Genomic DNA, 23756 nt, shown 5'->3' with positions numbered 1-23756 from the left:
GTGTTGTGATCGTTGATGAAACAGTCGCTATAAATTACGACAATATAAAACAATAGGACAATTTCAACCGTCTTGTAACTTTCGATGAACCTACTTTACAGCAGCGCCGAGACCGAGTACATTTCTCTCAGTATATCCGTTTGTTGCTTTGTAGCTTTGTTCCGCCGGTCACTAAACAAATATTTTTGACCGCACGGAACTCTTTGTCCGGCTCGTGCGCTTTAACCCGTAAAACGCTTGCTTCTCAAGTTATTTCTGAACGCTCGAGATTTTTTTTGTTTTGTTGTCGTTCTCTTACCCTGTCGTTTTACTGCAGCGCATGTGATCTCCAGTGGTGCAAAAATACGGGATGCAAACTCCACAAAAACACACGCACACACAAAAAAAAACTCGCAACCGTATAGAGAAAAAGGAATCCCGGTTTCTGCGTTTCTCTTGTCTTTCCCCCCTAAGTTGCGCACGGGACAGTCATGCACGCTTTGTATCTTCTCCTCCTCGCATGCCCCGTGCGTTAAATCCTCTTAAAGACAGCGCTCTGGCTGACTCGCTCGCACAACTTTTTTTTTTTTTTTTTTTCTCCTTGCCGTGATGCGCAGCGCGTCTTCCGCTTGGTTTCTTGTCACTGTCGTCCCGTCCCGACGCGCTCGCCCAGGTGTCCTCTACTCGTAGCCATTCAACTTTGTTCCCTTTGCGCTTCCTCCTCCCAACCCTCCCTCCCTCCCTCCCTCCCTCCCTCCTCCTGCAAGCTCGGGATGTGTCGTGTCCGTATGACAGCGGAGAGCTTCGCGAGGGAGAGGAGGGGTGCAGCAGAGAGGAGAGCGCGCGCGGGGGGAAGAGGAGAAGGAGGAGGAGGAGGAGGGGAGCTCAAACACGGACCCCTCGCTTCTTCTTCTGCTTCTTCTTCTTCCCCTTCTCCTCCACTCTCGACTTTGTCTCGCGGGCGAAAAGAAACCCCATCCCACCACAGCAAGCGAACAGAGATCCAGACTAAAGCGGGACCTCATAGCACCGCGTCCCATGCCGCGTTGCCCCACTCTCTCCGCCGCAGTAAATAGTGCAAGTGTCAAAGGGGGGGCTCCGGGGGTTGGAGAGGGTGAGTGTGCGGGTCAGGCAGAGGTCGGCGGGACGGGGCTTCTGTGCTATTAAAGGGTGAATTACGCGCGCGGACGGATCATCCACAACTTTTACGCACGACCGGTTGAGTTTATCAGGAATGGCCCAACACATTTCTTTCTTTTCTTTTCCTCTTATTTAACCAGGCTATATTTCCATTTAGATGCACCTTTAGCTGTTTTGTAAATAATAAGTTAAGCAGAGTTTGATGGAGGAAAAAAAGTACAATCGTTTACACAATGCAGTCCAAAGTGCACATTTCAATTTGCATTCGGAAATGACGTCGTTTGCCCATTAATCAAACATCGTGACATATTAGAATGAAAAGCGTAAATTATACAGAGTTATTTCAGTTCGGTGCAGTTGTGATGACCCACTAACTGCCAGAAATCATGCTCAAAAGAGCACAGGTTTTAACAACAGCGCTGACTGCAGAGGTCAAAAGCAAATTTGTCAGCCTTGAACTCCAAGAACAAACACTTGAACTGCGGACTGTTTGCTTTCCTTCCTTCCATTTCAGCAGAATAAACCTTTTATAGGCCACTCTATTACTCTGAATTCACAGGATAAAGACGCCCTCGTCCCTGTCAATACGCACTTTATTAGGCAGCTCATAAAGCCGGAGAGCAGCATTTTCCACCCTTGTTTGGCTGATGAGAGCAGATGATGATGGATAACGCCGTGTGACATTGACCCTCCATCCCAGATAATGGCCATTGTTTAACAAAAAGCGCCGGGCGAAATGCGCAGGAAGGACAGGAAAAATCATGTGTAAATAAGGCAGGACCCGGGCGCTCATTCCCATCGTGTCGCGCTCCTTGTGAGAACCGCGCGGAGACCCCGGTCCGGCCGCGCATTGATTTCCTGCCTCTCCTCGGCTTGTCCATTGTTGGAAGCCTTTTTAATTTAGCCATAAATTGGGAAAGCTCAAGTCGAATGAGCTGTTCTATTTTCTTCCTGTCAGGATGAGGGATTTGTTTTATGATGCATTGTGTATTAAATACAAGTAATCTGGGAAAGTGATTGCACCTCGGCCTCTGCGCCAGTCTGATGGAGGATCCCGATAGAGAGAGACAGACACGGGGCACTGAAAAGGAGGAAATTTGCGAGGGGGGGAAAAACTAGGACAAACACGCGGGTTTTGCGGTCTCGCGAGGTGGGGTGAAGCGGGTGACAGGAGCGCGGAGAGTGACCGGAGGCAGCGTGAGTTTCACTGCCCCGCCAGAAGATGGCGCGCTCAACTGAACTCCTCATAGCGCCTGCTTCACCTCACATGTCAAACAGCGCTGGCTGTAGTTGTTAAGTCAAAGTGCACACCTGTAACGTCGTAAAAATGAAACTCCTCAGCTACAGTTATATGAGCCCACAGAATGTCATCTTGACTCAGGAACTATTTGATCTAGCATGTCTTAAATCTTACATCTGATTCTTGACATTGTAAAACATTAACTAAGCCTTTTTCCCCCCAATAATAACAGCCTTTAACTATTTTTGTTGACTGGAAAACGTCATGGCAAGTGAATCATACAACACACAATCAAAAATACATTTCAGTATTGTGTCCACTGTGCGTAAAAGTGCGCAAAGCAGTTCTGATTCCAATCCACTGTGTGCAATAACATCCGAAGACAGAACACAACATTATTTGCCACTAGTGCTTAAGAGATACATCTTGATCTATGAAGGAAAAACGCCCATGCATGAACAACACTGAAGCCCTATAAAGGCAGCATCCCAATCGGACTGGAACAAATGCGGGCAGTTTGTTTGTTATGCGCAGGGGCTCGTTTTCAAAGATTTTTTTTTCTTTTTTTTTTTTTATGAAGCAGAGCAGAAAACAAACAAGCGACAACAAATGGCGACGAGATGTGCGTTTTATCTGAATTATGCCACGCTGTTGTCATCATAATCACTACACGGGCGAACGTTGGCGCGTGGAAAAAGGCTGTTTATCAACGAATTACAAACGGGCTCCGGGGCATGTGGAACCAGACAGACTATATCATGGCACCGCGCGTTTCATTGGTTGTTTAGGAGAGAAGTAGTGATGCCTTAAAGTGCTGTGAAATTTTTAAACCACTTTTTTTTTTTTTTATCGCATAAATAAATTCGCCCCGCGGCTGTCTCCGTTTGTTTATGAAGTTCGCTCACGCGCAATGAAAGCACCGGAGTGACTCTCGAGCGCGAAACCGGTAAATCTGGCCTATTTGTCTTTTTGAATGAAGTCGAAGTATTGTTCTCTCCGAGTCATTTTCGATGTTGCTGCGCGGTCCTTTTACGTGCAGCGCGTTGGCACAGAAGGGAGGGGATTCCCGTGTGGCAGCGCGAGGCGAGAGCGCACATGGAAACAGTGTGGACTGGAGCCTTCTACAGAGGCCGAAGCGCATTCCAGTACATCCTCCCTAAGCCAGAGTCGAGCGCGAAGGAGAGGAGAGATAAAGAAGGAAGAGCAGTTTAATTCACTTTGTAAAGAAGTTAGAGACGAGTTTGATGCTTAACATAGACAATGGGTCAATTGGATTTTGTAATGGCAGATTCCGTCTAACTTTTGCATGATCACCAATGCTGTAATTTATCGAGCTTATTATTATTTTTTAGCAGGACACTGAAATAGTTGTACAACCCCTTAAGTTGGCGGTTGGCACAGGCACCAGTGATACCAAGCAATCAGCATTCAGTCCCGAGCAGAGGAAATGAAAGGGGAAAATGTAAATACAAAATTTCCTCCGCGTCTGGGAAGTGGGCCCGTTGTGCGCCCGGCGTGTTAATCTCCACCTCAGTAATTTGGTTCTGCGGGAGGAGACAGAAGCCCCGCTGCTGTGCCCTACACTTCATAAATCACTGCTTTATGTGGACAAGGTCAGCTCCCCCCCAACCCCTCCCCCGCGCGCTCCTCCAGGCCCCTCCCACGTGACCAGACCGGCCTCACTTCTAATTACTTTGGATTATTTTCATTTGCCGGGGGTCAGCCAGGCATTCCGACACAGAGAGAGAGAGAGAGAGAGAAAGAGAAAGGGGGAAAAGGAGAGAGATGCTTTCTTGTCAAACCGAGGCCCCCGCGAGTAAAAAAAAAAAAAAAAAAAAGGCCTCGTGCGTTCTGCTGAGGCAGCGCCCTGTCATTCGGGCTGGTGGTGTCTGTTTGACAGCAGGCTGCTGGAGCTGGAGAGATGACTGATGAGGATGTCTGCGCAACCACTGTCATGCATTTTAGCTCCAGTATCTGAATTGTTGCGCTTAACTGATTGGAGGAAGGTCTATCAATAAGTACTTACCATTAAAAAAAAGTTCTGCAATTTCTGTATCAAGAATGAAGCATCCTTTGTTGACGAAATGCCTCAAAATTGCACAGATTAAGTTTAACACATTGATTTTCAAATGCATCCATTTATAGGTTTCTGTATGCAAAATAAGAAAAAAAAACCTCTCTAGTAATGTGTTATGAAACTGATGACATGCAATGTGCTTATTAGTTTCAATATCGCCTCATAAAACCTTCATGAATAATGTTTTGTTCATTATTTTAAAAGATTTCATTTTTTGGACTCAATAACTTGTTGCACTTTCAACATTATTAATGCAACCATAAATGAAGCCACTTAAAGTTCTATTGGCAATGACAGAAAACAAACAAACTCGGCCAAGAGGAAACAATATGGAATGGAAGCTTATTTGTGTAGCGCTTTTTCACATGACATAAGTCACCGAAAGCGCTTCACATAGTATCAGAGATTTGTTTCTTCATTCACTCCACACTCAGTGGTGGTAAGATACATAGCTTCAGTTTCCCCTGGGGTAGACTGACAGAAGTGTTGTCGCTCTAGGATATATTAGATAAAACACAATGGTCTCCACACTGTATCAAATAACGTTATTTTCCTACATATTATCAGAGTTTAAACATTTTGGCTTTGATAAAGTTCAAAAATGCATGATCAAACTATAACTTTTACTGGTAATTGTGCAGTGAATCTTGCCTGTGGAATGCACGGGGCAGGTTAGGGGGTCATGCTTGGCAGCAGGAGAGAGGTGTGAATGTCTTTAGATGTACAGAAAATACTACAGGCAGCTCTTCCTCTGAGGCTCACCGCACCGGGCCACACTGTATGTGGGCTACAGGGTGCCATAAAGCCCCCGGCAGGTCAAAGTTCACGTTTTGAGAGCATAAATCCAACGGGCACACAACTCCTATACTCACGGGACAAGCTGGAAACTTAAACATCCCTCCACTCCGGCACTCCAAAGAGGGAAAAAGAACAGAAATGGGGGTAGGGGGTAATTAGAGCATGTTGCAGGGCTGCCGCAGGGTGAACAAATTGGCTCTTAGATATCATCTTTAAAAGGGCTTTTTATGTACGAGGACTGGAGGCTCACGTTTAAACAGGATAAGGATATAGAGACAATGCGCTCTTCATAGACTGTGTCCAATCGCAAGGCTAATATTTTAATGTAGGCGGATATCAGACGGAGACACACGCCGGAAAGAAAGCCTGTCGTGTTAGATATGCTCGGGTATCACAGAGCAAACAGGAAATCAAAGCTGTCAAAATGCAGAGGTGGAGGAGAAATAGGTACTTAAAAACGGCATTGTTACTTCAACAAACCGTACTAATGTATAAACACAGTGAGACAAGTTTGTTAATAAAATTGCACAATTAACTGCTAATGTGGCCGGGCCATTTTCTTGTCTGGGCCATGTCTGAACCTGGTTAAAGGGAGAACGTTGCAAGAAGGATCCTATAGGAACTCACAATGCAAAAATAAATTCCTCCCAAATATGATTTACTAACATTCTGCTATCGGGGGAGTTAAGTGACATTAAACTGTAAAGCACTTTATGTTACGGAGGTTTGTATGAAAAGTGCTTTATGTGATAATTTGATTGATTTGATACAACATTTTTACAATAAATATATATTGGTAAGACAGCACCTATCTAACAGGTTAAAAGACAGCAGAGTCTCGATCCATGCCAGGTCCAACTGACTTATGAACACCTTCACCTACTTGGCTGTCTCGAAGCTGAATCATTCCTTCCTTCCGATACTAAAGAAAGGTAACCACCTGGATTTAGCTGACTGTTCTGGGGTTGCTGCTGTTGGGCATGTCTTGGTTCAGCAACACATATGTGCCCAAAGAATGATCACCTGACCACATGAACATCGGGAATAACCAGGTTATTCCATCAATGGATTTCGTCTTCCCTGATGGCACTGGCATATTCCAAGATGACAGTGCTCGGTGTCATCGGGATCACATTGCAGCAGAGCGGTTCAGGGAGCATGAGGCCTTATTTTCACACATGGATTGGCCACCACAGGGTCCATATCTTAACCCCATTGAGAATCTTTGTGCATTGAAGTTGCAGGAGTTTATTGAAACAATGCCACAGCAACTGTTTATCAGTCAGGCATGTATAATGTTCCTGTTTTTTTTTTTTTTTTTTTGCACTAAGGGTTTGAAAGTACTGTTATTTTGATTGTCTGTGCTTCAGTATAGTATATAAAAAACATAGAAAGTACTTCCAGAATATGATTACTGTAAGGTCTTTAATAATCACTACAACCACATTTTTTAACGACAGCTATTACCATCATACTAACTACTTTGCTTCTATCAAGATCAGAAATGCTGTTCTCCTTAATGTTGGAGAATGATTTGATCAAAAAGTCTTTAAAAGATCAATGGACTGAGCGATATGTAAAGATTTAGAAAAGAGGCGAAACACCGCAGTGCCGATGTGTTGAGGTTAAGTTTATAGAGTGTTACTGCCGAGATGAAAGGGAAACGTACACCATTTTTACCGAATATAAAACACATACGGACATGACAAGTGAGACTAATGGCCATTTCGCATCCAAAATTTACAAGTGGACCACGCTGCAATGTGAGAAAGTGCGGAAATGTAGCTGAGTAAGTGCAAAGTGTAAGCAGATTGTCTAACACAGAAAGCCCCCCCTCCTCCTCCCCCCTCCTCCCAAGCCCCCTGCTCCCTGCCCTTATCCCCTCAATACGAAAACACTGTACAGGTCTTTTCTGTGTTTGCGGTCATGATTAAAGTCAGAACAAACTCGGCAAACAACAAATCAGCTGCAACTGCCTCACAATGGGGAAAGAGCGGCTGCGCGGCTCACACATTACACAGTGCATTCTGAGTGAGGGCCATTAAAGGCTCCACTGGTTTTCAGGAGCATCAAAGAGGCCCCAGTTAGGACGCATTACATTTAACCAGCTCGATGTAGGACTGAGAACAGAGCCGGTGTGGACAGTGGGTAATTTATGATTCTGTTGTTTTGTTTATGTCAAATACTGAAAAAACTCCTTTTTGTTTCTTAAAGATCCATCCCCAGGCATTTATAAAGACTGCAACTTTCTGTATCACTGACCTAAACGTTTACAAAACAGCGCCAGTAGAGGAATATAGAATGGTTCAATCTGCAGTTGTAGCTCTGAATACTGATGTTGGCGTGAAATTATACTGTAAAAGCACTGCGCAACTTTTTGGATTTTTATTGTTGCCAGCGATACAAAACTGGCCAGCTCGACACAGAAAAGGCAATTTTCCCACAGGGTAATCAAAAGCCCTATTCGCATGGGAAAAGTAAATAGTACTGACGTCCTCTGTGTTTCTATGCTCATGCGAATCTGCCATGTCGGTAATTTGGAAGGTAAAAATTCACCCGATTTTTACCTTGGATAACTCTGCAAACTCCAAGGTCCTCAGGGGATTCTAGTCCATGTAGGAACCGACATGTCGGAGTTTTGAAAGCTAAAACAAAGCTCATGAACAAACCTATTTAGCGCTGGCAACACAAATGACGAGGTAATTCTAATCCTGTTCGAATTTAGCTAAAGATTGGATTCGGATGAGGATATATTTAAATCTCATATTTGGCTGCCTTTAATCAACATCTCCATGGAGACGAGCTGGAGACGTCCCTGCTCCCAGTAAAGTCACAGTCAGTTCTGAGGAGAGGTGAGCCCATGTTAGGTGTTGTCATGTGTTAAAGGTGATTTAAATGCTTGAAATAAATGCTTGCATTCTGTTTATTGGGTGAAATGTTTGGTGGTGTGGCTTGAACTTTTTAAATTGCTTTTCAAGAAATGATTTGGGGTAATCGGATTAGAGTTGTTACCAATAGAAGAGACACTGAAATCATCGTACTTTATGCACCCTATAAAACTAACAATTGCTTTTTATAGAAATGTAGACATCTGAGGGGCTCATGAGAACATAAGTAGTGAGTCAATTGCAGAATCTCGATAGGGACAAAAAAGTTCTTTCCCATTCTGACGAAAAACCCTCTTCTTAAGTGCGTTGGACTATCACGAGAACCTCTTTTTTGGCTTGCTCTGACTCTTCAAAATCATTTATTACTTTAGGATTGTTTTAGAATCCATAATGGATTTTTCCCACTGCTGAACCTGACTGAGATTCACAGTGCAAAATAACGATATGTTGTGACCATTGCTTTCTGTGTCATCTCAAGGGCAGGATTCCTCTTTGCAGTTCTTTGAGATAACGCACTTGCATGGCCCATTCTAACTTCATGAACCATCAGGCATCCTCACCGACACTCCCCAGGTTGGTTCAATTCCAAACCAATCACTCCGGTGTCACACACTTTTGGGTTAATATTCTAACCGTGAGGCAGCGGGGCCAGCCAAAGATAAATCAGCTTTTATGATGGGTTGTTATGGTTTTTACGGCGCTGGGGTATAGCGACTGATTTAGGGATCAATCATGCGCAGGTGTCTGCCCGAGGCCGAGCTGCAGCGGTGGGGATCGATTGAGGAGCCGGGGCCCGATGAAATAGAGGAGCCCGGGTGAGATGCGGACCCCACAACACTGGAGGTCTGTCTGAGGGGAGATGATGGAGGTGAATGAGAGTGCTCCAGAGACAGAGAGGAGATATATCTACGAGGCTGCGGCGCTGGTGAGGAACCGCTGGACTATGACCGGACCATCTCTCTCAAACGCACTCCTTTATCCTGATGGCACTTTGGAAAATCTCATTGTCACACAACATTTAACAAAGACAAAAGTTGGAGAGAGAGAGATCGGCGGAGGGGCGGCTGCAGAAATGAGTGGTGTGACAGAGGGAAAGGCAGAATGGGCCTCAGTAATGGGTTTGATTTTCATGCTAAACTCACTTTTTGGAGCTTTCATTCAATGTTGTTTTTGTTTCACGATTGCGTATTTGGATGATACCAGAAATCTAGTCCTTCTCCTCAAGAGCTTGAAACACTCTTCTCGTCTATGTTTTCCAATACAATTAGTCCAGCATGGGTTCTATGGGCCTTGTGTGTGGAGTTTGGATGTTCCTGTTGTATCAAGTAACCGCTAACTCCTTCACACACTTTTCTTTTTACATGCAGAGACAATTCACTGAACACATTCATGCAACACAGCTGTCTTTACAGGGGGATTCAACCATCCAACTCCAAATTCAGTGCTGTTTACTGTTAAGTTTGCATGTTATTGTTTTATTAAGGAACTACCCGAATTTTCTGGACTCTAAGTCACACTTTTTTTTTCATAGTTTGGCTTGGGTGCGACTTATACTCAGGTGCGACTTATATATATATATATATTTTTTTAAACGGTAATCGAGCAAGTTTGGAGTGGGCAAGAAACTTGTGAGGGACTGCCGAAAAGCGGAGGTTTCTCTTACTGCAATGAAGAAAACAAAAAAAGCTAATCGCGAGCTAAAAGCTAGATGGCCACAGCGAGAGGAACAAGTTCGTAAATGGGAGCTTGAACAACGTGCTGCCGGGAGAGGCTTGTCAACAGTGCAGTTACGCCTCCATGCCCAGGTAGTTGCCAAGGCTGGTGCGACTTATACACCAGAGCGACTTGTATATGTTTTTTTTATTCTTCATTTTGCATTTTTTGGCTGGTGCGACTTATACTCCGGAGCGACTTAATATATAATTTTTTCTGAATTATTTTGCTTTTTTTGGCTGCTGCAACTAATACTTCGGAGCAACTTAATATTTTATTTTTTCTTAATTATTTTGCTTTTTTTGGCTGATGCGACTTATACTCCGGAGCGACTTAATATATATTTTTTTCTTCATCGTTTTGCTTTTTTTGGCTGGTGCGACTTATACTCCGGAGCGACTTAATATATACATTTTTTCATCTTCTTCATTTTGCATTTTTTGGCTGGTGTGACTTATACTCTGGTGCGCCTTATAGTCCGGAAAATACGGTATACAGTTATCATACACATACGAGACAGCCGCAGTGTAAGTGATCAAAAGTGAGACTGAATTTTCACCCAGCGGCCTGAAATATCGCATTCACTTGCAAGCAAAGGGCCAGCGAAAGCACCAAAGCCCGAATGGCACAATCAACACACAAAGGCATTAGTCGCACCCAAAGTTCCCCTCTCTTTCCCTTTCTGCCCGCTCCTTGGATACACTGTTTATGCACTTTCAACATCTCCGCTGGCCATCGGGACGGCTGCTTCCTCTGTGCTGTCAGCGCGCCCCGTCCACGAACAAAAGAGGCGGAGAGCGAGCCCTCCGCGGTCTCAATCAGAGGAAGTAGGTGCTGATTACGCTGCCGGGCAAAAGAAGCATTCCGATCCTGTTAAAGCTGTCTGTTGCCAACTCCAGAAATATGCACGGGACATATATATATATATAAAAGCTCACACGGAGTGGGCACCCTGATTCTTTAAGTTACTGGGGTGTCTGGTCAGCTACTTCCTTCCTCAGTCATTTGTAAAGAACATGATACTCCTCCGCTGTAGGTAGATGTATGAGAGGTCACGATTCATCTTCATTTGCCTTCATACGCGTAGACCACAGTAAAAGGAATTCATGGTTTTAGCATTTTCAGGAATTCATCCATTCCTTTAGACATCCAAGCAAACACAATTATTACAAAAAAATGCCTGAATGAAAATGTTCAACTAATTACGGTGAATAGTTTAACATTTTCACTTTTTCCAACTAATCAGATTTGCACTGATGGTGTTGCGTTGCTTTTTATTGCTTCTCTCCACTCTACTTAATTTGTATGTTATGCAGCTGCACCTACATCAATTGCATACATAAAACCCATAAATTTCCCCCATTGCGGGATAATAAAGTTAATCTTAATGGCGTTGAGAAAGCATTGATAACATTCTTAATCATACGATAAAAGGTGAGTTGCTTGTATTAAATCACCAGGTACCAAATGACCTATCCCGGTGTTTACTGTCAGGTGTGAATGGGTCAGTTTGTCCCGGCTAAAGAGCAAAGCATTTACAAAGGGCAGGTCTGTTTAATAAGTGGAAGAGTGCGGGTAAACCATTTGCTAATCTAACTCATGTCATCGCAAATAGAAGAACAGTATTATTGAAAGTGTCGCGCCCGATTTTATCAGCTGGTTAAAGCACTATGACTTGGCATAAGGAGGAACAACATGATAAAAACAGTTAGGTAGTTTGGTAGGAAGTTAGGTAGAGGCCATTTATACAGAGTAATTTGAACTAATAACAACCATGATCGAAAAAGAGATTACAGTAGATCCATACAAAACGAAGCAAAAAAAGAAAATATTGCAAGTTATGACAAGGCAAATCCAGGAATATTCAAAAAGAACAAACAAAAAATAACCAACAGAATAAAAATACGTCTCTCTCGCTAGTTTATGATATCTCTCTACTTACTCTACGTACCTTGAAATGTGTCTTTCTAATGGTGCAATAACATCCCGCCCTCTTCACACGCGCTATCTCCGTCCCCTGACAAATGCCCCACTCTCCATTTGTTTACGAGATGAAGAGCCATACTCATAACCAAGTGCCCCGTAGTATGTACACAGTGCGGACGTCTCTTTACAAGGCTCCATATTCAATTTCCAGTTGTTTGACAGTAATGCCGTCCCTCTCCTCCTCCGCGACAGGAAGATCCTCATCCATCTCGCTTTGGGGGGGGTGGGGGGTCACAGCCGGAGCCTGCTCCCCTCTCAAGTGCTAACACGTATTAAGTAAATGAAGAGGCTATTGGGACAGCTGGTAGATAAATGGGCTTCTGAAGAGTCGGAGAAGTGGCTGCGTGTTTACTGCCTGGGATGGTTGGGATCTTAAGTGTGTTTATATGGAGATGGTTCGCAGTCCTCGCCAGGTGCTCTGCGTCCTCATCGCTTGTTTAAACATGCAACAATATGCTTACAATGAGCGCGTCTTCATTTTGGAGATTTAGGAGCTAGAAGTCCTAATTTGTTTTCATTCAGTATTAATCACGTCTTCAAAAGGTCGCAATTAGCAAATCGTAAAAGCCTTGGAGTTATTTAGGTGATGCAACATCCCCAGCTGGGAACGAAATGTCCCTGTGATGAAGTGATTCTAATGCTCCTGTTTCAATGTGAATGAGTGAATTCAATGTTTTCCTAATTTTGTGCAAACATAAGAGAGGCAGGATTCAGCCATTCTGCAGCATGTGATTAATAGTTTATTTAAACCTCTTAAACCTTCGCCAGTTCAGTTCTACCCAAATTTAAAAGCTTCTGGACTGGAGCTTACAGCCTATAGTGTAATGCCTCATTTGAAAGCTAAGACTTACATTATGGATCTAAGATTCTGTCGTCACTTTTTTGTAATGTTTTTGGTGCTTTTTCGTCACCTGTTTTGTTGCTTTTCCATAACTTTTTTGTCGCCTCTTTTGCTGCTTTTACTTCATTTTTTTTGTCGCTTCTTTAGTTGCTTTTTTCCATAACTTTTTTGTTGCCGCTTTTGTTGCTTTTACTTCATTTTTTTTGTCGCTTCTTTAGTTGCTTTTCCATCACTTTTTTGTTGCCTCTTTTGTTGCTTTTACTTCATTTTTTTGTCGCTTCTTTAGTTGCTTTTCCATCACTTTTTTGTTGCCTCTTTTGTTGCTTTTACTTCATTTTTTCGTCACCTATTTTGTTGCTTTTACTTCATTTTTTGTCAGCTCTTTTGTTGCTTTTTCATCACTTTTTTGTCACCTCTTTAGTTGCTATTTCATTACTTTTTTGTTGCCTCTTTTGTTGCTTTTAATCACTTTTTTGTCACCTCTTTTGTTGCCTTTTTTGCCGCGTTCTCATCCTCATTTACATCTCGTTTTTGTCGCTATTTTGATGCTTATGTGCTTATGAGAATATGTGCCTGGTTAAGGCAGGAGAATGTGTGCCTGGTTAAGGCAGGGGGTTACAATGAGGTTAAAATAGTGTAGTTCTCCCAAGCACTTTTCTCACACACTGTCTCTGCTCCCATTCCCCCCTGTATAGGCCTTCCCCTCTGCCTTCCTGTCAGTTCCTCTTTTTTGTCTCCTACCCATTGCTCCCTTAGTGATTATTGTCGTTCCCGCTGTTGTAGGAGAAAGCGAACACTACAGCTGGGAAGTGTACAAAAACACAAGCCAGAATGGGGGGGGGGTGTGTTGCGTTGATTAGAGGGGACCCCATACAGTCATGCCACGGGGGCTTTCTTGCGCTCAAGGCTCCGGGGGGGATGCCTTGCCGCTCCTCGAGGTGTACTCCGGCTGCTGAATAGACGCTAGCCCTTAATAGAATCCCGTCGTCCGGCTGCCACTGCGAGAAACAAGAGCCGTAATGGATGGGTTCGGCTCTCGCACCAGCCCCCCCCCCCCTTCCCCTCGTCCACCCCCTTCCACCCTGTCTACCCTGACCCTTGCGTTGGTCAGAAGTAAGAGCTAAAGAAGCATTGTAGCCCCGGGCCTGATTGAATGGGGAGGGAGGGGTGGTTGGTTGGTTGGTTGGCAGTGGGTGGGGGGGTTTAAGGGGGGATGTAGTGGGGGGGGGGGTGGGGTGGGGGTGTAGCTGATAGACCAATTTCCCAGTACTGCGAGCGGCATGGACTTGATTGATGAGGGCCAGCGCTGTAGAGAGAAGCCCCATCACATGCGATCACATAAGTACTTATTCAGCTCCAATCGGGCCCGACAAGGCCTATAAGACAAGCTTCAAATATCGTCGCGGAGGAGAAGAAGAAGAAGAAGGAGGAAAAAAAAGAAAAAAATCTATTAATCGACATAATTAACTTTTCCGTAGATAAAAACTTGGAAGCGTGGATCGGAAAATTTCCCACTGTCTTCGAATGGGGTTTCCACTCAGCTCAGTTTGAACAGGAAACAGCTTCATTAGTATTGGTTTAGGGCTCTAATGGCCTCCACTCTGCAGCCCAGCCGTGCTCAGTAACCTTACAATGCAATATCCTGGCCATAATGTTCCCCCCGTTTGAAGTCGGGAGCAAGGGCCCATCGAAAAAGGGCTGCCACTAGTTAACTACTTTGACCCCCTCCGTAAAGTAGCGAGAGTCGGAGAGACCTGGAAAGCTGCGTGTTTTCATTGGAGGGAAGGTGCGGGTCCCCGGGGGAGTAAACTGGACCGGAGCCCTTTTTGTTTTAGAGCAGCAGACCAAATGATGGAGGGCATTAAAGTAGCTGCACACACATGTACGAGGAGAGCGCCGAGTGCATCGAAAGGCTGATCAGCATTCCTGCGCAAACACTGCCCACCTGCAAGACTTACGCCGGGCGCCAAACAATAGCTGACAAAGGGCTAGTGAGAGCACAACCTGAAGTGAAGGGTAATGAGAAAAAAGGAAGGTAAAAACAATCTAAAGCTCTTAATAGTGCATCATGTAGGTCGCTCAGGTACACTACAGGTACTTAAATGTTTGCAGAGAGTTTAGTATAGTTGAATACATTTGTATAGTTTTCTATTAAAGGATATATGTGCATACAACTTTAAGCAGTGGTGGGTCAAGTACTTAAAAGTGTTTCTTTCTGTACAACTACATACAGCTGACAGATTGGAGTTCTTGCACAAATTCACCTTTATTTACTTTTTTTCTTCTTTTCTATCCAATGCCGAAAGAAAAAAAAGAACAAAATTTCAGCAAACAAGGCTAAGTATTTTATCAATGAGCCATGAACAGATGCGTGCTGGGTAATCGGGAGAGGCGGGACGTTTCCCGGTGGGCCTCTTCGGTTGCGGTGCCGGGGCATCAGAATAAAATAATGAATTAATAACAGACTCACAGTTGTGCTATTCCATGCCTAAAGGCTTTAACTGGGATATAGTAGGAGCTGGTTCCAGATATAAATTAAATAACACAAGCATCAGGTAAATCTATCAAAAATAATGACTGATGTATGAAAAGCAGAAAAAAAATTAGCATCAAACTTTTCATTCTTGTGGCAGGCAGATGTTGAACCAGCTCAGAGGGGTGTTTGTTTGTATACTTTATTGTCCCTGTAGGGAAATTTGTCATCTGCATTTAACCCATTCTTCGGTGCCACTGGGGAACCCGTACGGAGCAGTGGTCGACGGCAGTGCCACGCCCAGGGACCTATGTCCATGATGTGGAGCCAGGCTGGTCGTCAGAATCACCTGGCTGGAGGATTCACCTATTGTACATGTTTTTAGTGGTAGGGGAAACCTACGCAAACTCCACACAGAAAGGCCCTGTCCGAGTGGGAATCGAACCCGGGACCTTCTAGCTGTGAAGCTGCTGTGCAACCGTGCCAGACAAATAAATATTTAAGGGTGTTGAAGTGGAACACCCCTCCGCTTTAGTTCAAGTTGGTGCAGTCCAATCCCGGGGAGACAAGTGTCTGTGTGAGTAAAGAGAGAAAAAGGAAGTGAAAGGTAGAAAAGTGGACAAATGAATATTTTTATCTACATAACTTGGTGCTGATTGTGGGGTTGTATCTGGCTCAGACTGTGTGAGCAGTGGCCCGTGTTAAAAGAGAAATTGTTAGATATTGGTTAAACTGGTATTTGATCCAGTGACCTCTTGTACTTGAGACCAGCGCACTATTACGGAGCTATAACTCTGGGCCAGTTTTCTTCAAATTCCCGGGCCAAAATTAGGTCCCAGCACACCCCTGGCCATGAATATTCTTGTTTGGGTTGTGGCTTGTCCCTGACCTAAAGAATAGCTAAATGTATCTATTGGATCGACGTCTGTGTAAAAACAACACAAAACCTGATGAACAGTATTATTTTCTCTTACACTATTAATAATAAAGTAAAAACACTTGTAAGAGCGGAAACATTGTTTGGTCATCTACTGCTACAGCCAGACAGCAAAAAACGCTTATTCAGAGAATTTCACTTTTTATGAAATAATTCAAATGATTGCGCTTGAATTTAGAAACTGAGATATTATATCACTGTAATATTTTGCTGAGCCTCAGTCAGAAATAAGGCAAATATAAAATGACACTCTCAAAGTGGTGTTCCAAGCAACCCATGAGTAACATGGAGGTGTTTCCTTTTCCTTTTTTACTTAACAAGTCATTCATTCACTTTATTTCAGGTTTCATGAATAATACAGTGCGGCAGACAGGACGTGACAGCAGGTTTGAGCGGTGAGCCAACAGTGGTCACTTAAAGACACACACTGGGCCACACGGATTCAGTCATGTGTCTGAGATGGTCATTTCCTTCAAAGTACAGCTGCGAGACGACTCATTTCCTCTGTGTTAATTATTGGAAAAGAAGACACTGCTTTTCCCTGTGGGGCCAGGATGACTCTTCTCAAAAGGTGTATTTGTATAGCTTTGCATTCACAACCAATAAAAGATTAGTTTGGTTAATAAAGCAGGGTTTTTACTGTGAAGATTCCAGGTTGCTTGCAAATATTTTGGGGGTTGCTAAATAAGGCTATACAATAGGTCACAAATGAGGGAGCCATGATGTTCAAGGTTCAAAGGTATAATGTGGAATCCTGAGAGTTCATAACAAGGCAGATGGGAAAGAGTCGCCATTGCCATCACAAAAGCTATTCAAAGAAGGCTTGACCATCTCTGAGGATTTCCAAATCGCAAAATGAATTCTGGCCTCGCAAAGTAAGACAAACTCCTGCCGGTTCAAGTGCAGTGCGGCCCAATTCAATTATCTGATTCTGCAAATCCAGACGAGGAACGAGGCAGGTGGTAAGATAAGACCACACACATGAGAAGGAGACAAGTGGAGAGGGGAGCGAGTGGAGGAGTGTTAGACAGAAGAGGGAGGGCCAGGGGTCAAGTACATCCAAGCCGCTCGCTATGACTTATAAGCGGAGAAAGACAACAATGAGGGCGCCGATGACAGGACACCTCTTCATCTTTACAAGAGCCAGGCTTCAAACAGCAGAGGGATTGAGGCTGAACCGACTCGTAACAATGGTGGTGATGGCGTAAACAACTTGGTTATTTTTTTTACAATAGTTTTTCACCAATAAGAAGGTACAGTGGTTGTTTTCAATACGTCTTTGCAAAGAGTAGAATGGGTTTCTTTTCTCCGTGAGCTTGCGGCTGTGGTCTAGATTGAAAGCAATTTGGCTCATAGATTGCATACCCTTACGAGCACTTTTTTTTTTTCACATGCAAGAATTGAACAACTTTGAGACAACTTCCTTAGATATTAATCTTGTGAAACTGAAAGCTTCATACATTGTCACTTCTGGTAAATCTGTCAAATTAAGATCTATGACTAACGAAGTGAGAAGTTTCATATCTTGGAAGACTGACTATTACAACATGTTATGAAATACCTTAAAGGTGCACTATGCAACTTTTTAAGTGAAAAAGAAATCTTAATATTTGTGTATATTCGACCTTTCAGTGGCTCAGTGGCATTGTCGGTGCAGCTTGGCACTTTTGGTTTCCCTCACAGTGGACTTTATGACGCTCCAGGATCAATTGTTTTTAGGGGTTCGTACCAGAAACTTGCCAGAAACCCGAAAACTATTGATTCTGGAGCATCATAGAGGCCACTGTGAGGGAAAGCAAAGGTGCCATGCTGCACATATATAACCACTGAGACACTAAAAGGTCAAATACGCACAAATATCAAGTTTTTTTTTTTCACAAAAAGTTACATTGTGCATCTTTAAGGTTAAACTTTATGGGTTTTATGGGTATCAACTCTAAAACACATCATGGTTGATTTTAAACATTACCTCCACAAAAAGGTAATGTTTGAAAATGACTGCACTGGTTGAAATAAAAGTTATACATAGATTATTGCAAGTTAGGAAGGGACTGCAGGCAATTGATTGATGAAGCACACTTAAGATCTCAGCACAGATCAACATATCTTTCCATATATCTACAGTACTGACATAAATCACTGCCATGTATCACTTCACTATACAGAAAGTAGTTTTGAGGATTAAACAAAAACATGTACTTCAGGTGGATAATGTGTGTCATCACCATTCATTTAGCTTCAACATGAGATTCTTCAGCCAAGCACAGCAGTTCCTTAAACATGAAACTTTCCCCACCTCCGCCTGTTGGTTTTGACATGCTAATCCGTTTATCCTTGATTCGAAATGCGCCAAATGTGAAAGAAAGTCTACACTTATGACACCGCCGTGGCCTGGAAGCTCGCTGTCATCAACCTGCCACCAAAAATACCCTTACTTAAGAGGTTGACCTTACCTACTGGCACCGTGGTTGCTCCTAAAACATGCTAAAAGTTTAGTTCTCATAGGAATCACAAGTAAAAGTGCCATAGGTGGATAATGTGTGTCATCGCCACTTTTCTTGGTACAACCCAGCCACTTTACTGGGTCGTCCGCCTGTGCCAAGCAAAGCAGCTCCTTACGTTTGAGTGATGCTCACCAAACTCAGCTTGAAGTGACCTGTTCATCTCTATTTTCAACTGAGAACTTGTGCTAGATTTGGATACGCCTTTGCTGAGACATGACAGACACGAACGCATTGAGGATTTCTGTCATCCGTTGTACGTAAGTAAAAGTACAAAATGTAGCTTCCAAAAACATTTTTAAAATTGAACTGTATGTCGATGCTGTGCAAAGCCTTAAGGTGGATAATATGTGTCATCGACATTCATTTTGGTTCAACAGAGACTCTTTGTTGGATCTCCACCTTGAGCCAAACCAACCAATGTCCAGAAGTCAGACTGATGCTCGCCCTCAGCACGTTTAATGCTAAAAGAGGAAGAGGGAGTGCAGGGAGGTGAAATAGACTGCCTTCTCGGTTAAGAAAAGGCCTCAGTGTTAATCAGAGATTTCCCAGAAGAGCCGGAGTCATCGCCTAAAGGCAGAGGGAGAGAGAACGGAGGGTACGGGCGCAGAGGTGAGGAAACGAGAGAGGACTTGAAGGAGAGATAGATGAAGAGAGGAAGGAGGCGAGTGAAGCAGGCGCATTCCTGTGGCCACAGCTGCGGGAGCTGCAATCACTGAAATGCAGCGCTGTCTCAGAGCTGGCGATTTTTGGACACGTTACAAATGAAATAAAACAGCACGACATGTCTGTTTTTTGAATCAAACAAGAGAGTAGTAATCAACATGCTGGCCTCGACGCTGCCCTGCCTTCCTCCCAAACTCTCCTTATCCATCCATCGTGCTGTCTGGCCGACTGTCATTCCCACCACCACGAAGATGACCCCTTGTATGTGTCTATATTTGCCCCTCTTTGTTCAGCAGTGGCCAGTCGGGGCAGGCATCCCAGACCTGCACCATCGATCATGGGGCTGACAGCGGGCCCCAGGCGGAGAAGGCCCTGTTATTTGGACTCTGTGATGACTTCCTCAAACAGAGGCCCCTCCTTCTCTCAAAGGCCTGGCATGGCTGAGGTTTGGTTTGGAGCCTCCATATACCTTCCCTGTATGTCCAAATATGAAAAAAAAAAAAAAAAAAAAAAAGACATCAGACCCACAGGCCGCATGTTCAGGTCACGCTAGGGTGAGCAAGGCAGATCAGACTGGACTGGAGAGGAGTGAGCGAGCGAGCAAAAACTGTGGTTCTGGAAAATCTAAGTGGAATTTCGAATGCCAGGCTGCACAAGGATACTTTAATGAATATTCACACAAGGTAAAATGACAGCCACACAGTTCTTAGACCTGCACAATTATGAAAGACTATACATCAAGTGGCCTCATCAAGTGAGCAACAATTTTCTCAAACGTCGACGGAACACAAGTCAAATTGATGCCCATGTACTTGGCGACGGCGCTCTTGTGAAGAAGTTCCAACCAAAATAAACTACAGCACATCGTGTTTATGTAAGCAGTTTAGTTCAAGAGACAGATTGATCAATGCATGCTCATTCATGATTAAAACATGTTCACTGCTTCTATTGATAACTGAAAGCATGGTTCATTCTTGCATGGGGGCTGGCATCTGTATCTTTTGTATTCCCAGTCACTAATTGTCTTCATCTGCACTCAGCAGGCAACAACACAGGAGTTGACAAGAGAGAGGCTGTGAAAGCTCTAAATGGATGACGAAAGCAGTGTAGATACAAAACTTTAACATAAATGAGGTACGTTTTGGGGAGACATAAACAAACATGTGTAATTTCAAGCTGTGGTGCAAGATCTTTCTGAAATGAGGGGTACATAAAAATCTTATGAATCCGTTTTACTTTGACCCTACCACCAAAAATGATCTATCAAAGTGTATAGGGTACTAGTTCTAGTTCACCATCAATGTGTTAAACCAATAAAATTAGCAAAATAAGTAAATGGTCAAATCTATACAGCACTTTTCTACCTCTCTTGGGCACTTAAAGCGCTTTACGTCAAGGAACCATTCACCCTTTCAGTCTTTCATTATACATCAGTGACAGTGGGGGTAAGAGGGGTTTTCTGCAATGACATCAAGCTTTTTTCGAGTCTCTTTTAAAAATCCTTTCAAAACACTGCATGTTTGAAATCTCCGAACAGCGTCTCACAATCCTGCGCGGCTCTGCTCAGGGAGGAGCGGCCGCCTGACAAAGGGTGCACACACTTCATTACCACTGTCCGTGAGAAGGAAAGAATCTTAACACATGGAATCGCTCCTCATGTGCCGGATCGGGCTACTGCTGTGCGGGGCCCGAACTTGCTCGCTCCCAAATCCTCTCCGGTCCTTTTCTCAACCTATTCTCCATTCGTTCATATGCAAAAATCCGAAAGAAAGGCAAGACACAAAGCGCGCAAGATAAGGTTACAAACTGTCCTTCACATGTACAGGTGGGAAACTGCGAAAGCCTTCTGAAAACATTGTCCAAAGTCCTCCGCCCATTGCAACCACCTGTGGCACGTTGGGCACAAGGGGATGGAACGGTGGTTAGGAGAATGGGTGCATGGGATGACTTAAGAATAGAGAGACATAATAGACCAAATGGCAGTGAATACTCATTCCTCTGCTTTGCTCTCAGCTGCTATCTCGCATTGCATCACGCCGCTTTGCACCTACACACTAGCATTTGGCTTTGCTCTTTCGGCGGCCCATTTTCAATAGCATCAAATGGTGCGGATTTCGACAAAGGAGAGGAGGGAGTGCTGCCAGCTGCCCCACTGAGGTCATTCCCACACGGGCTTCAGCGCCTACTGCGCCGGGGTATGAACGTGGCCTTGACCCGCGCCTTTTTAAAACAATCTCCCGGTTCTAAATGGATACACAATAAAAATTATCTTTAGCGATTTCCCACAGAGACAAAGAGATCAACCAAAAGGGGGCACTTCTGAAGGCTTCAAAGACTTGCAACAACGCTCAAACCACACTGGACTGTCCAGCTTGTTTTAGGAAAGATTTTCTGATTCAAGTAAAACATAATGTATCAAGTATAAAATCTAATTTGTACAGGTACTTCATCTTTTTAATTTATTCCTTCATAGGTCCATGGCACATAGTATTACTGGAGATTGTCTACTCTACGCTTTGTGGGTGCAAAAGTCATTCCAAAATGGAGTCTAGTAATGATTAATGAAGGAATACTTGGTGGAGGTCATATCAATATGCTCAAATATATATATATGTTGGATGCAGATACTTTGTTGGGCTGACCGCAGTAAATAAAACAGAGGGGAGAAGGAAAACGAGATATTTCATTACTTTTTTCCACATATTTTGACTATTAAAATGGTATTCCACAAGGATCCCCCTTTGCGCCTCTTGTGTTTTACATTCCACTTTAGTAATTTTAGATAATAAATACCTCAGTCGTCTCTCTACCGCTGAATTTGAAATGTTTTCCATCCATCTGTCTGTTCACACCGCGTCTGCACATTTGTCTTCAGCGGTGAGATGGATGTTTAATATGATGAGTCCTTTGGGCAGCAGTAGGTCCCTGTCTTTCGCCATCGCTCTCTCCATCACTCACGCCTATTGGTCCCCTGGGCTGTCACAGCGCTTATTGAAAGACACTAATTGGCAAATCGGGACAGCTTTTCTTATTGTGAAAAACGTGCTGTCAGTGGCATGCAAAATGTTTTATTTCGGCATGCATTTGAAATTGTATGCATTTACATATGTGTAGGCAGCAAATGTAACTAGATTAGCCGCAAATACAGTTGCAACTAATTTCCTTGAGCAGTAGCTCTCAACTGGTGTAGAATCAGGACCTGCTTTCATAAGCAGCAACCCAAGAAAAAATGAATATCTAAGTTGTGGGTAAGACTTATTTTGACTCAATTGTGTGGATATCATATCAAAAGGCTGACAATCAAAAATAATAATACAACTTTTTTTTCTTTTTGGCAAAGGCAAAACCAGGACAAATAGTTCAACAAAAGTAGTTGGATATAGTATTGTTTAAAGTGGACAAACAAGTTGAATGAAAATTAAAACCCATTGAACATGTTATGGATTCACAATGTCAAAAATATAGTTTGGGCCTGTTTTATCATTCTGATAATGAAAGTCTGCTCAGGGTTTAGTATTTGCAACATATTCCATCAGACCTATTTTGACAGTTCTATTGTATAAACAATAAATAGTATTTGCACAGTACAATAAACATTTGGAAGGAATGTGTGTGAAGGAAATTTGTAATATTCAGGGAATTTCTTTCTTTCTATTTCATTTACAGCGCCACTACCACACTAAACCGTTTATACAGCATGTTTCTACCTCTATCTCACACCTCTTTATGTCAATGAGTCATGCAACATTTCCTCTCACAAACATATTAAACATGTCTTATGAATGGCACACATTGTTAGTATAGAGAACTGAATAGCATCTCTTCCCACTGAGCTAATGCTACTGCCCTCAATATTAAAACATGTCTTTTTGTAATGACGTATATGTATCGTTCACCTGCATTGGCCTCCACTAGATCACTAAAGGCTTATCTCTCCAACGTGGTGTGAAGTGCAGGTGAATCACTGTCAAATATTGTCCCAGGACTTTCCTCCTCGTTTTGTGTCCACTCCCCTCAAAGACGTTTTTATCACTGCGCCATGAAGGCCCCTTTATGCCCAGCTCATATCTGAGCAGACGAGAAGAAAGAGGGCTGAGTGCTTTTCAGCCCGTGGAACAATGACACTCCATCCAGATCTTTGCACTGTGTACATTCCACACAACCTGAACAATAACTTATCGGAGGTGAAAGCAGGAAGCGCACAGGAATGATAGCTCCCAGGAATGAATGGATAAGGGGCAGAAATGTATGGCGATAGGGGTTGTGGGTGAAGAGGTCAGCTTTGTGAATCGGAGATCGCACAAGTTTGCTTCCTCTAGGATTCTCTGTTTACCAGGTCACGGTGGGGGTAAATTAAAGGCGTATATCAAGGGGAATTCAACACCAAAAATGGCCAGTTTTGATCTTTTTTTCTAATCATTTCACTTTCAAGGGGGTTTATTAAGAGTATTGGATTTTTATAGCAATATCTGTTTTAATGTAATCTTTTGTAGCACGTGGCAAATCAAATTACAGGT

General features: G+C 43.4%; 1 protein-coding gene across 12 annotated transcripts in view; it reads right to left on the bottom strand.

Moving 5' to 3' along the window:
* The window catches only part of mecom (MDS1 and EVI1 complex locus), a 181353-nt gene that overhangs the window by 36214 nt on the left and 121383 nt on the right, over positions 1-23756 (bottom strand). The window contains exon 1 of one of the 12 annotated variants that reach the window (XM_079573433.1): positions 299-698. The exons of the other annotated variants lie outside the window; for them this stretch is intronic. The gene's annotated coding sequence lies outside the window, so the exon portion shown is untranslated. Of the gene's footprint in view, positions 1-298; positions 699-23756 lie in introns of those variants that run through there. 12 annotated transcript variants of the gene reach the window in all.

Source organism: Gobius niger (assembly GCF_951799975.1).
Source record: "Gobius niger genome assembly, chromosome: 1".
NCBI lineage: Eukaryota > Metazoa > Chordata > Actinopteri > Gobiiformes > Gobiidae > Gobius > Gobius niger.
This window is presented reverse-complemented; position numbering and strand designations above follow the sequence as displayed.